This window comes from Vanessa cardui, chromosome 19, assembly GCF_905220365.1.
Source record: "Vanessa cardui chromosome 19, ilVanCard2.1, whole genome shotgun sequence".
Taxonomy (NCBI): Eukaryota; Metazoa; Arthropoda; class Insecta; order Lepidoptera; family Nymphalidae; genus Vanessa; species Vanessa cardui.
In genome coordinates, this window is record NC_061141.1 from 10403912 (window position 1) to 10418751 (window position 14840).

Below are 14840 nucleotides of genomic sequence, written 5' to 3' on the forward strand. Positions count from 1 at the left end.
CGTGGATTAAGCTAAGAGAGTGTGCACGTTGCTGTCCTGTCTCGTTCTATAAACAATCGTGGATTAAGCTAAGATGGTGTGCACGTTGCTCTTCTGTCTCATTCGATAAACGACCGTGTATTATGCTAAGACAGTGTGCACGTTGCTGTCCTGTCTCGTTCTATAAACGATCGTGTATTAAGCTAAGACAGTGTGCACGTTGCTGTCCTGTCTCGTTCCATAAACGATCGTGGATTAAGCTAAGATGGTGTACACGTTGCTGTCCTGTCTCGTTCTATAAACGATCGTGGATTAAGCTAAGACAATGTGAACGTTGCTGTCCTGTCTCGTTCTATAAACGATCGTGGATTAAGCTAAGATGGTGTGCACGTTGCTCTTCTGTCTCTTTAGATAAACGACCGTGTATTACGCTAAGACAGTGTGCACGTTGTTGTCCTGTCTCGTTCTATAAACGATCGTGGATTAAGCTAAGACAGTGTGCACGTTGCTGTCCTGTCTCGTTCTATAAACGATCGTGGATTAAGCTAAGAGAGTGTGCACGTTGCTGTCCTGTCTCGTTCTATAAACAATCGTGGATTAAGCTAAGATGGTGTGCACGTTGCTCTTCTGTCTCATTCGATAAACGACCGTGTATTATGCTAAGACAGTGTGCACGTTGCTGTCCTGTCTCGTTCTATAAACGATCGTGTATTAAGCTAAGACAGTGTGCACGTTGCTGTCCTGTCTCGTTCCATAAACGATCGTGGATTAAGCTAAGATGGTGTACACGTTGCTGTCCTGTCTCGTTCTATAAACGATCGTGGATTAAGCTAAGACAATGTGAACGTTGCTGTCCTGTCTCGTTCTATAAACGATCGTGGATTAAGCTAAGATGGTGTGCACGTTGCTCTTCTGTCTCTTTAGATAAACGACCGTGTATTACGCTAAGACAGTGTGCACGTTGCTGTCCTGTCTCGTTCCATAAACGATCGTGGATTAAGCTAAGATGGTGTGCACGTTGCTGTCCTGTCTCGTTCTATAAACGATCGTGGATTAAGCTAAGACAATGTGAACGTTGCTGTCCTGTCTCGTTCTATAAACGATCGTGGATTAAGCTAAGATGGTGTGCACGTTGCTCTTCTGTCTCTTTAGATAAACGACCGTGTATTACGCTAAGACAGTGTGCACGTTGCTGTCCTGTCTCGTTCTATAAACGATCGTGGATTAAGCTAAGATGGTGTGCACGTTGCTCTTCTGTCTCATTCGATAAACGACCGTGTATTACGCTAAGACAGTGTGCACGTTGCTGTCCTGTCTCGTTCTATAAACGATCGTGGATTAAGCTAAGATGATGTGCACGTTGCTCTTCTGTCTCTTTAGATAAACGACCGTGTATTACGCTAAGACAGTGTGCACGTTGCTGTCCTGTCTCGTTCTATAAACGATCGTGGATTAAGCTAAGATGGTGTGCACGTTGCTCTTCTGTCTCTTTAGATAAACGACCGTGTATTACGCTAAGACAGTGTGCACGTTGCTGTCCTGTCTCGTTCTATAAACGATCGTGGATTAAGCTAAGATGGTGTGCACGTTGCTCTTCTGTCTCATTCGATAAACGACCGTGTATTACGCTAAGACAGTGTGCACGTTGCTGTCCTGTCTCATTTTATAAACGATCGTGGATTAAGCTAAGATGGTGTGCACGTTGCTCTTCTGTCTCTTTAGATAAACGACCGTGTATTACGCTAAGACAGTGTGCACGTTGTTGTCCTGTCTCGTTCTATAAACGATCGTGGATTAAGCTAAGACAGTGTGCACGTTGCTGTCCTGTCTCGTTCTATAAACGATCGTGGATTAAGCTAAGAGAGTGTGCACGTTGCTGTCCTGTCTCGTTCTATAAACAATCGTGGATTAAGCTAAGATGGTGTGCACGTTGCTCTTCTGTCTCATTCGATAAACGACCGTGTATTATGCTAAGACAGTGTGCACGTTGCTGTCCTGTCTCGTTCTATAAACGATCGTGTATTAAGCTAAGACAGTGTGCACGTTGCTGTCCTGTCTCGTTCCATAAACGATCGTGGATTAAGCTAAGATGGTGTACACGTTGCTGTCCTGTCTCGTTCTATAAACGATCGTGGATTAAGCTAAGACAATGTGAACGTTGCTGTCCTGTCTCGTTCTATAAACGATCGTGGATTAAGCTAAGATGGTGTGCACGTTGCTCTTCTGTCTCTTTAGATAAACGACCGTGTATTACGCTAAGACAGTGTGCACGTTGTTGTCCTGTCTCGTTCTATAAACGATCGTGGATTAAGCTAAGACAGTGTGCACGTTGCTGTCCTGTCTCGTTCTATAAACGATCGTGGATTAAGCTAAGAGAGTGTGCACGTTGCTGTCCTGTCTCGTTCTATAAACAATCGTGGATTAAGCTAAGATGGTGTGCACGTTGCTCTTCTGTCTCATTCGATAAACGACCGTGTATTATGCTAAGACAGTGTGCACGTTGCTGTCCTGTCTCGTTCTATAAACGATCGTGTATTAAGCTAAGACAGTGTGCACGTTGCTGTCCTGTCTCGTTCCATAAACGATCGTGGATTAAGCTAAGATGGTGTACACGTTGCTGTCCTGTCTCGTTCTATAAACGATCGTGGATTAAGCTAAGACAATGTGAACGTTGCTGTCCTGTCTCGTTCTATAAACGATCGTGGATTAAGCTAAGATGGTGTGCACGTTGCTCTTCTGTCTCTTTAGATAAACGACCGTGTATTACGCTAAGACAGTGTGCACGTTGCTGTCCTGTCTCGTTCCATAAACGATCGTGGATTAAGCTAAGATGGTGTGCACGTTGCTGTCCTGTCTCGTTCTATAAACGATCGTGGATTAAGCTAAGACAATGTGAACGTTGCTGTCCTGTCTCGTTCTATAAACGATCGTGGATTAAGCTAAGATGGTGTGCACGTTGCTCTTCTGTCTCTTTAGATAAACGACCGTGTATTACGCTAAGACAGTGTGCACGTTGCTGTCCTGTCTCGTTCTATAAACGATCGTGGATTAAGCTAAGATGGTGTGCACGTTGCTCTTCTGTCTCTTTAGATAAACGACCGTGTATTACGCTAAGACAGTGTGCACGTTGCTGTCCTGTCTCGTTCTATAAACGATCGTGGATTAAGCTAAGATGTTGTGCACTTTGCTCTTCTGTCTCATTCGATAAACGACCGTGTATTACGCTAAGACAGTGTGCACGTTGCTGTCCTGTCTCGTTCTATAAACGATCGTGGATTAAGCTAAGATGATGTGCACGTTGCTCTTCTGTCTCTTTAGATAAACGACCGTGTATTACGCTAAGACAGTGTGCACGTTGCTGTCCTGTCTCGTTCTATAAACGATCGTGGATTAAGCTAAGATGGTGTGCACGTTGCTCTTCTGTCTCTTTAGATAAACGACCGTGTATTACGCTAAGACAGTGTGCACGTTGCTGTCCTGTCTCGTTCTATAAACGATCGTGGATTAAGCTAAGATGGTGTGCACGTTGCTCTTCTGTCTCTTTAGATAAACGACCGTGTATTACGCTAAGACAGTGTGCACGTTGCTGTCCTGTCTCGTTCTATAAACGATCGTGGATTAAGCTAAGATGGTGTGCACGTCGCTCTTCTGTCTCATTCGATAAACGATCGTGTATTACGCTAAGACAGTGTGCACGTTGCTATCCTGTCTCATTTTATAAACGATCGTGGATTAAGCTAAGATGGTGTGCACGTTGCTCTTCTGTCTCATTCGATAAACGACCGTGTATTACGCTAAGACAGTGTGCACGTTGCTGTCCTGTCTCGTTCTATAAACGATCGTGGATTAAGCTAAGATGATGTGCACGTTGCTCTTCTGTCTCTTTAGATAAACGACCGTGTATTACGCTAAGACAGTGTGCACGTTGCTGTCCTGTCTCGTTCTATAAACGATCGTGGATTAAGCTAAGATGGTGTGCACGTTGCTCTTCTGTCTCTTTAGATAACCGACCGTGTATTACGCTAAGACAGTGTGCACGTTGCTGTCCTGTCTCGTTCTATAAACGATCGTGGATTAAGCTAAGATGGTGTGCACGTTGCTCTTCTGTCTCTTTAGATAAACGACCGTGTATTACGCTAAGACAGTGTGCACGTTGCTGTCCTGTCTCGTTCCATAAACGATCGTGGATTAAGCTAAGATGGTGTGCACGTTGCTGTCCTGTCTCGTTCTATAAACGATCGTGGATTAAGCTAAGACAATGTGAACGTTGCTGTCCTGTCTCGTTCTATAAACGATCGTGGATTAAGCTAAGATGGTGTGCACGTTGCTCTTCTGTCTCTTTAGATAAACGACCGTGTATTACGCTAAGACAGTGTGCACGTTGCTGTCCTGTCTCGTTCTATAAACGATCGTGGATTAAGCTAAGATGGTGTGCACGTTGCTCTTCTGTCTCTTTAGATAAACGACCGTGTATTACGCTAAGACAGTGTGCACGTTGCTGTCCTGTCTCGTTCTATAAACGATCGTGGATTAAGCTAAGATGGTGTGCACGTTGCTCTTCTGTCTCTTTAGATAAACGACCGTGTATTACGCTAAGACAGTGTGCACGTTGCTGTCCTGTCTCGTTCTATAAACGATCGTGGATTAAGCTAAGATGTTGTGCACTTTGCTCTTCTGTCTCATTCGATAAACGACCGTGTATTACGCTAAGACAGTGTGCACGTTGCTGTCCTGTCTCGTTCTATAAACGATCGTGGATTAAGCTAAGATGATGTGCACGTTGCTCTTCTGTCTCTTTAGATAAACGACCGTGTATTACGCTAAGACAGTGTGCACGTTGCTGTCCTGTCTCGTTCTATAAACGATCGTGGATTAAGCTAAGATGGTGTGCACGTTGCTCTTCTGTCTCTTTAGATAAACGACCGTGTATTACGCTAAGACAGTGTGCACGTTGCTGTCCTGTCTCGTTCTATAAACGATCGTGGATTAAGCTAAGATGGTGTGCACGTTGCTCTTCTGTCTCTTTAGATAAACGACCGTGTATTACGCTAAGACAGTGTGCACGTTGCTGTCCTGTCTCGTTCTATAAACGATCGTGGATTAAGCTAAGATGGTGTGCACGTTGCTCTTCTGTCTCATTCGATAAACGATCGTGTATTACGCTAAGACAGTGTGCACGTTGCTATCCTGTCTCATTTTATAAACGATCGTGGATTAAGCTAAGATGGTGTGCACGTTGCTCTTCTGTCTCATTCGATAAACGACCGTGTATTACGCTAAGACAGTGTGCACGTTGCTGTCCTGTCTCGTTCTATAAACGATCGTGGATTAAGCTAAGATGTTGTGCACTTTGCTCTTCTGTCTCATTCGATAAACGACCGTGTATTACGCTAAGACAGTGTGCACGTTGCTGTCCTGTCTCGTTCTATAAACGATCGTGGATTAAGCTAAGATGATGTGCACGTTGCTCTTCTGTCTCTTTAGATAAACGACCGTGTATTACGCTAAGACAGTGTGCACGTTGCTGTCCTGTCTCGTTCTATAAACGATCGTGGATTAAGCTAAGATGGTGTGCACGTTGCTCTTCTGTCTCTTTAGATAAACGACCGTGTATTACGCTAAGACAGTGTGCACGTTGCTGTCCTGTCTCGTTCTATAAACGATCGTGGATTAAGCTAAGATGGTGTGCACGTTGCTCTTCTGTCTCTTTAGATAAACGACCGTGTATTACGCTAAGACAGTGTGCACGTTGCTGTCCTGTCTCGTTCTATAAACGATCGTGGATAAAGCTAAGACAGTGTGCACGTTGCTGTCCTGTCTCGTTCTTTAAACGATCGTGGATTAAGCTAAGATGGTGTGCACGTTGCTCTTCTGTCTCATTCGATAAACGACCGTGTATTACGCTAAGACAGTGTGCACGTTGCTGTCCTGTCTCGTTCTATAAACGATCGTGGATTAAGCTAAGATGGTGTGCACGTTGCTCTTCTGTCTCATTCGATAAACGACCGTGTATTACGCTAAGACAGTGTGCACGTTGCTGTCCTGTCTCGTTCTATAAACGATCGTGGATTAAGCTAAGAAGGTGTGCACGTTGCTTTTCTGTCTCATTAGATAAACGATCGTGTATTAAGCTAAGACAGTGTGCACGTTGCTGTCCTGTCTCGTTCTGTAAACGATCGTGGATTAAGCTAAGATGGTGTGCACGTTGCTCTTCTGTCTCATTCGATAAACGACCGTGTATTATGCTAAGACAGTGTGCACGTTGCTGTCCTGTCTCGTTCTATAAACGATCGTGGATTAAGCTAAGACGGTGTACACGTTGCTCTTCTGTCTCATTAGATAAACGATCGTGGATTAAGCTAAGACGGTGTGCACGTTGCTTTTCTGTCTCATTAGATAAACGATCGTGTATTAAGCTAAGACAGTGTGCACGTTGCTCCTCCGCCTCATTAGATAGTCGATCATGGATTAGGCTAAGGCGGTAGGTACGTTGCGTTTCGTCTCTTGGGTTAAGCGATTGTGGATCAAGCTGAGACGGTTTCCACGTTGCTCCTCTGTCTCTCTGGAAAGACGGTCGTTATCACGCTGAGTCGGTGGGCGCGCTCGCTGTTCCTCCATCTCTATTGATAGACGATCGGCTAACAAGCTGAGGCGTTGACTACGATTTTCGATAGTTTCTCTGCTCAAAACTTTTTTCATGTAAAGTCTCATTTTTGAAAGCCTATTTCTGCGCTCTTCGCAAGTCTCTTTTGAAATGATTCTCGAGGTTTATTTTTTCTTTTGAAATAGACGTTTCTCTCTGATTTCGTTCGTTTCATTTAATCGGCGCTGTCTCATACGACATACGAGCTGCACATTTGGTAGGTCTACACATATTAGATATCAGACAAAATAGTAATTGTACTACAAATTCACTAAAAATCTAATAATAAACAAAAGTTTTGACAAAAATAACCGACTTCAAAAGAAAAAAATTAATATGCTCTAAAAAGTTAAAAATAATTGCTTATTATTCTACAACTTAACTATTTAAAAGTCAGCAAAGTTATTACGATAATATAGTATAGTTCAAATTATTGTTATTTTTGGTCGATCCTTTCTTCGACGTGGTTTCAGGGTAACAGAAAAAATAAGATCTACCTGTAGCCAAAATAGGAATATTGAATTTGTACATTGAAAGTTGTCGTCTTAGTCCAGTCAAAATAGACTAAATTATGATTCCAGTTTGCATTAATTCCCAACAAGCTGGATTTTTGTGCAGGCCTTGAATACGTCATTACAAATGATATGTCAAAAGTCTCCATCGATCCCGCTTGTGCGTTGTTTTTTATTCGAGGTCAAAGGTCACAAATTTGCGTTTTTTGCGTATATCTCTGAAACAACGAGAGCTATCGAAAAAAGATTCAGACAAAGTTTGTAGTTCGTAAAATTGTCTACAAAAAATATCTCAACATTTTTCTCCTACAAAGCATCGCTTTCGAGATATCGTGACTTTAGAGCGCAGGAAAGTCGTATTTTCGACTATATGCACACATTTCCGAACCACCTCTGAGGTAGTGTACACGGCGCTTTTTTTTTAACGTGGTTTCCCCAGTAGGAATACTCCACAATATATTTTGATCGAGGGAATGTAATGGAACACTATTTTATTGATGAAATTTTTTTTTTATTTAAATTTAATGAAAATTTTAACATCAAGAAAATTACATCATCATTCAACATCAAATTCTTCATAGTCACTCATTTCTTCTTCATCACTGTCTTCTTCCTCTTCTTGCTCGATTTGTGTAGACTGCTCCAAGAAGAGAGATATATCAGTTATATCCTCATCAATTTCGAAACAATCTTCATCTGTTGTATTTGATTCAATGTTGGTGCAAGATTGGCCTTGACAATTGGTACATACCGATGAACAATACAATCCAACTTTTCTGCACCCGCAATTGTTTGTGCAGCCTTTTTTGCAATTACAAAAAATTGTATGGAGTAATTTTTCTGGAGCAGGTGGCAGTAAAGTCTGGATTGGCTCCAAACTATTATTCATCAATTTCCAGCCCCAATCTTCAGGATTTAGATCATTGCCTAGCCACACTTGCACTTGGTAGAACACACGAAACAAGTGTTGATTAGCAGAAGCAGATGTTGGAGGGAGACAAGATAACTGCACTCTCTTATTGTTTTTTGTATTTTTCACAAAACTCAAATATCTATACTTGTCTATCGATTCCATTTTTTTTGGAGCTCCATACATAGCAAGGAGAACACGAATTCCATTGGTGAGGATAACATCTGCTGACGAGTTAATATTTGTAAATACTTTTGCGTTATCAATCAAGTCTTCACGTTTTTCAAACAATTTGAATACTGTATTTTTGCCTCTTTTGAAAATTACTGATGTCGTATCGCAGCCAGTTATCGCATGAAGGAATAATATATGAGGCTGACATTTTGGATATGCAGTTAAACTTTGTGAAGAATATATTTTCGTTTGAACTTGAGCTCTCCCAGGTTTTAAAAAGTAAATGATCTTATCACTAGGTGTTCGTGCAGTTAATATTATTAACAAATCTACATCTTCTCCAACAACGATAGTTGGATTGGTGCTATGGAATTGTTCAATTGCGGTTTCAATAATGAGGACATCAGCGTCATTTTGAGCTTGTTTCACAACAACATTGGCAGCTGCAAATTCTTCACATAACATCGAAATCAAACGAGATTTATTGTGAGTATTAGCAAGAAACTGCTGTTGGTTTGTCGGAACAGTCATTGATCGATCAAAAACGATATCAGACGATGAAGATGTTTGTTTAGCTCGACGACGTTGTTCTGCAGCTTTGATATTTTTTGTATAATCAGTGTAACCGTCAAATATTATAGTAACGTTGTGACCAAAGTGTCTACGAACATACTGAAGATATTTGTCCAAAATATCCTCAAATGTGTTCTCTCGATCCCACACAACACGATGCAACAGGTATCCTCCATCGATGATGTAGGTAGCATTTGCACTTTCGATATCAATGTTCACACATTCAAAGCAATCATAAATGGCTGACTTCTGTGTCTTACGCATTCCAATTGCATCAAAGAGCGATAAAGGGTAAGGGGCTAATTCGTACTCGAAGAAATTTTCAAGCTCATCTTGAAATCTCTTCGTAATACTCATGCGTTGAAATAATAATACAGGATCTATTGGTACCTTCTCATCATGAATCTTCATGGTACTGTTCATAGATAATAGAGGTAGTACTTTATCAGCACGTTTCAATTTAATATTATTAAATGTTTGGCCCATCATTTTACTCATAGATGCAATACCCACTTCACGAGCATTATGGCAATTGATTTTATCATCCCCGACGACTCCATTGGCAATGGACATGATTTTGTTCAATTCAGGAAAAGGATCATGTGACGAAAACCATTCACGAAGTTTCTTGATGTCTCCAGTATCTCTCTTTACGCGGGAATCCCTTGCATCGACATGCTGATCTGTCGTGTCCATTCTTACATCCGCTAAATCCTCCAATCTTTCACACACAGTATTCATTGCATGCATGCCATAAATCCATTTACTTATGACGCTCTCTTGCGTACTTCTTCCTCGAGCAACACCTCCATCTGTTTTCATTGACTTCATCATCGATTGCTCAATGACCATATCCGTTGAAGTTCCACAACTCAATTTATCAGAACGTCTAATTGTGAAAAATCCCCGTGTAAATCTCTCGAAAACCTCAGGATCATCAATCAAGTTTTCCAATTGTAACATATCTTGTAGATATAAATGTGCAGATTTGGCATAAGGAAAATGTCCTGATGCGTGGAAGTAAGGAAGCATTTCTCGAATGCTATTCAAATGAGCTTTCCAATCTCCCATACGTTCAGCTCTTATAAACTCCTTAGCAATTGATACCATGTGAAAATATTGCGTCCACAATTTTGCAGTTGGTCCACGTTGTTCATATTCCTTTAATTTTTGATTGAACTGCTCAAGTAATGCCTCAGCCATCTCATCGCCATTCTCAATATCAACGTACGAAATTGTGTTATTCATTATAAGGTCTACAGTATCTTGTAGATTAGCATGCATCTCGTCATCGATGACAAGTTCTTCTGATATTATTGTTGCTAAAGTGAGATGGAGTAATGTGTGTGCTCTAACTGCTCTTGCATAAGCATGGCCATTCAACATTTTGTCTAATTAATTAGTGGCATAAATCAAAGAGAGCACCTCTTTTATGCCACTTCCCTGCATAATTTGGCCAATTGCTCCAAAAAAAGAAATGAGTAAATGGAAACCTCCAAGTCTTACTACGATCTTCGATACCTCAGATCCTTCAGGTGCTGCTGATACGATTTCTCGAGCTTTTGCATACAAAGGCTGATCAAAAGTAATAATGCATACATCGTGATTATAACGTTTTGCATTTTCCAAAGCGCAGAGTAAAGTTGTGTAGATAGTATTGTAGTTACTTGCTGGTTGCTGAATGAATGGTAAAAAGAGAATTTGAGACTTTGAAAAATCCATGATATTACTCGTTAAACGTTCAATGTAACCGTTCCAACCAGGTAATAGTAAATCTTTCCATTTCCCATATAACCATAAAATATCAACTTTTTTCAGTAAAGATACTGCTGAGCTACTTTCATAATCAATATTTTGTGCAACTATTTTACTATACCCAACTGCGCCATCATTTTGATAGACTTTTATCGGTATATGAGCTTTTGCTGCAAAATCTTTCGCTGAAAGGACTCTGTTTACTCGTGATATGGGTTTTTCGGCTATAACTGATGCTTTTGGAGTTATAATTTGAATGATACCCATTATGTGGAGCGTATTATGACCGTCTAGGGTATGTACATTAATGTCAGCATTGTCTGCAGCATATTGAATAATTGTTCCAGTTTCTGGTGGTAGAATATGAGGTGGACGATGAAGAACTGCTGCTGCATCATACATCATAGTTTCATTATACGATGCACACAAACCAAAAGATGAAAAAATTTGAATAAGACGTTTTGATCCAAACCGTCGATGAAAAAATACTGAGAGACCCAATTGTAACCGTGATTTGAAAGACCTAGGCCGAACAGCAGCCATAATACAGTGGCTGACATTTGTACATATTAATTTCAAGTGTTCCAATTTGCATCGTTTATTTTTCAAAATTATTTGCTCTAACAAGTAAGTCAAAGATTCTGGAATATCACTATTGATATCTTCGAACATCTGAGTAGGTGGAGGATAATTATCAGTGTCAAACACTATCGACTGAATATCTTCTCGAACGATTGCTGCAGCTGCTTCAAGTATTCTCAACCTCTCTTCCTTTTCATTTTGCTTTTTATTCTCATACCAAGCTTTGCTGAGGACGTCATGCTGATTGTCGATGAAGCAAATGAATGTTGAACTTCCCAATTTCTCAGTTATAATGATTCTATTACCATACTTTAACTTGAGTTTTGACTTAATTGTTCTATTATCGATCGATGGTTCTTTGCAAATATCTTTCAATTCTTGTATTGAAAATTGACAATCATCATGATTTTCAATAAATGCAAATATTTCTTCCATCGCTGAAGTAATAGAATCACTTTCAGGACGACCGATTTTACCTCCACTAATGGGTTTTAGAAACGAAGTGTAACAATCACTGTGGTACATAGCCTCAGCAGCAACTAAGTCATATTCATACTGAATGCGGGCAATGACACTTTTTGCTAGCTCATCAGAACGAGTCTGAGCTTCCTTCAAGATGGTTTTCTTGAAGTCAAGGGTTGAAACTTGAGACACTCTTCGTCGAAGATGCTGCGCTTTTTTCATTTCAGCCGTTTTATCTGCTTCATTGCCACAGAACAAACAGTATTTCTTGAAACAAAAAGACGATTCATTACCTCGTACTCTAGTACGAGGAGGACTAATCCCAGATGTGGTAGCTATCTCCGCCTCACGCTGTCTTTTAGCTGCAGCGATGCTGCTCTTCCGGGTGTATGTTTTACGACACTGCTTATGTATCGTTACAGATGTTTTGTCCTTCAAATATTCATTGAACCCATCACCCCTTTCAGTACTTGAATCCATTAAAGTCTTTAGCCCACGATCAACAACCACAATTTCGCCTTCAGTCAAAGATTCATTGCAAATAAAGCAAACTTCTGACATTTTTACAAAATTTTGTAATGGCACTGTTTAAAAAGAGAATATAATGCACAAACACGTCTATTCACTACGAAAAACCGTTCAAAACTGACTGCATTTACTAGAGCTATGTCCTTCGGAAAGCAGGTATAGACAGGTTTCGACCCGAACAATGGAGTGTCGCAGGCAGATGTTTCTCAAGGCCAACCGCCCAATATAATTAGAGACGGACGATGACTCACTCAGAATTGTATATTTTTCACGTACTTGTGTGCATGGGGCAAATAAAACTATATTCTAATATTTTCTGTTCAAATGGTTAACCCGATGATGCATACTGGCCACGTATGAGTGTATATTCGTATTTTCTATGTTTAAAATAGCCATAATTCGAGAACAGTGCATCGTACAAGAAAAAGTGTTAAAATATTTTTTGTAGACAATTTTACGATCTACAAACTTTGTCTGAACCATTTTTCGATAGCTCTCGTTGTTTCAGAGATATACGCAAAAAACGCAAATTTGTGACCTTTGACCTCGAATAAAAAACAACGCACAAGCGGGATCGATGGGGACTTTTGACATATCATTTGTAATGACGTATTCAAGACCTGCACAAAAATCCAGCTTGTTGGGAATTAATGCAAACTGGAATGTCTATTTTGACTGGACTATCTGTAGTACATATACGTGGTTATATTTGGCAGTGATACATTGTTTGATAGTCCATTGCTATGGCAACATAACTTTTGTCATTCTTAGCTCTCAATTTGACCTTCTTTTTTCGATAAAAAAAACCACCGGCTTTCAAAATATGCATTTTTTTCTCTATTTTTAAGTCATAAATTTTTTATTGATGTGCATATTACACTTTGGTGGGTTGTGACTGTCACTAAGAGTCTGATGATGAGGAAGAAGGACAGTCAAGGAAATCTCTCTACGTTTTACAGTACCTTCCTCATATTTAGACGTTATACATTTCTATCATTCTATGCCACCTCGGTCAATGGTTAAAATTGTAATCGTAAAACATCCAAGTTAAAAAAATTATAAAAATAATATAAATCTAAACCCAACAAGTAAATAACGTTATAGTGTTGTTACTTATATAACTAGTGATCAATAAGGTGCGTTGGGGTAATACCGGATGGATTTTCGAATAGCTGCAAGGATGTTGTAATTATATTTTTTCTCTATTATTATACTATAAGTCACATTCATGAAAATTTGTGCAATTACAAATGAAATTTTATTTATTTATTAAAACTCAATACTTTTTCCGTTGTAAGTCTGTAAAATCCGGGCACATTTTTTATAAGTATCTTGACAATTTGGCCATCAAGGAGAAAGTTCGGACAACAGTTTAAAACCATTTATATTGCTAGGTGAACAAGGTGTAAGAAAATAATTTATCCGATCTTTACTGTCCTTTAACTTGGAATCGACAAAATCAACCTAACCCTATAAACATAGATGTTCCAAAAGATTTAATTTTGTTTTGTTTCGCCTGTCCGAACTTACCCCACATAATAAATTTGGAAGATTTTAAGATTCTCAAAGTTTGGTAATTCTTTAAACGCTTTTCAATAATGTGAGTCACAAAAAGGTTAAAAAGATAGAACGGAAATGTGGGCGTGGCAGGCGTCGCCGCTAATATACATACGCTGAAATGTGTATAATTTGAATTCGATAGAGATTACCAAGTTGGAGTCAATATCGATTGTTTATATTAAACATACAGTATAGCTAATATTTTTTATATAAAAAAAATTGCCAGAGAATCATTTTGAAACATTTGAATAATATTTTTTTTCTTTAAGAATTTTCTTTCTTTAATATTATTAAAGAAAGAAAGAAGAAAGAAAGAAATGTTTATTAGGACACAGTACATAATAAAAGAAAGTATAAAAATTTAAAACAAAAGGAAGAAAAAACAACAAAAAAATATAAACATATTAACTAACTATAACTACTGGCTAACTTAATATACAAAAAAAAAAACAACAATACAAAACAACACAATGATGCTTAACGTGTCCTAAAGGTGTACCATTCAGCTTCCAAGTTGGGTTCCAAGAACCCAACGCTGATTTTCTGTACCCTGTGTGGTTGTGACGGGCTGTGACAATATATGATAATATATTATAAAAAAAAAAAATAATAATAAAAAAAAAAAAAAAAAAAAAAAAAATCAATTTGAACTATTGCGTATTACTTTCAGTTATTTACTGTTTCCCGTAATAAACTACAAAATAAAACAAAAAACTATATAATATAAAATCTATTGAGCATAATCCGAAAGTTGTAATTTGTTAAAACGGTAAGTTGAATATCCAATTATTATATCTTACGTAACTCAATTGTATGCTTTATTATATAATTATCTGTCATTCAAACCATACAGCACAATATGTACGACCACGAAGAAGTCGTACAAAAAAAAAACAAGAAAACAAATAGCAGCCTTTGCAGCAGCGCGTTGCTAGACCAATCTGAGCTATAAGCTACGGAGCCATACCTTTAGGTAAGAGATAAATAATTATTATAATAAATATTAAATTAAATTATACCTATAACATACATATATACTACAAGTATTTATATTATAATAATATAAATTATTCATATAACGAGATAAAAATATATATGTATATAAACCAACTTGGTCTACACATATATATCATTTTGATATATGCATACTACAATTATATGT

At 38.9% G+C, this 14840-nt stretch overlaps 1 long non-coding RNA gene across 1 annotated transcript; it reads left to right on the forward strand.

Annotated features, from left to right (window-relative positions):
- Window positions 1-14337: 14337 nt before the first annotated feature.
- Window positions 14338-14561, forward strand: LOC124537787. Its single transcript, XR_006966938.1, has 2 exons — window positions 14338-14447; window positions 14532-14561. It is a non-coding gene; the product is annotated as an uncharacterized LOC124537787 (long non-coding RNA).
- Window positions 14562-14840: the final 279 nt, after the last annotated feature.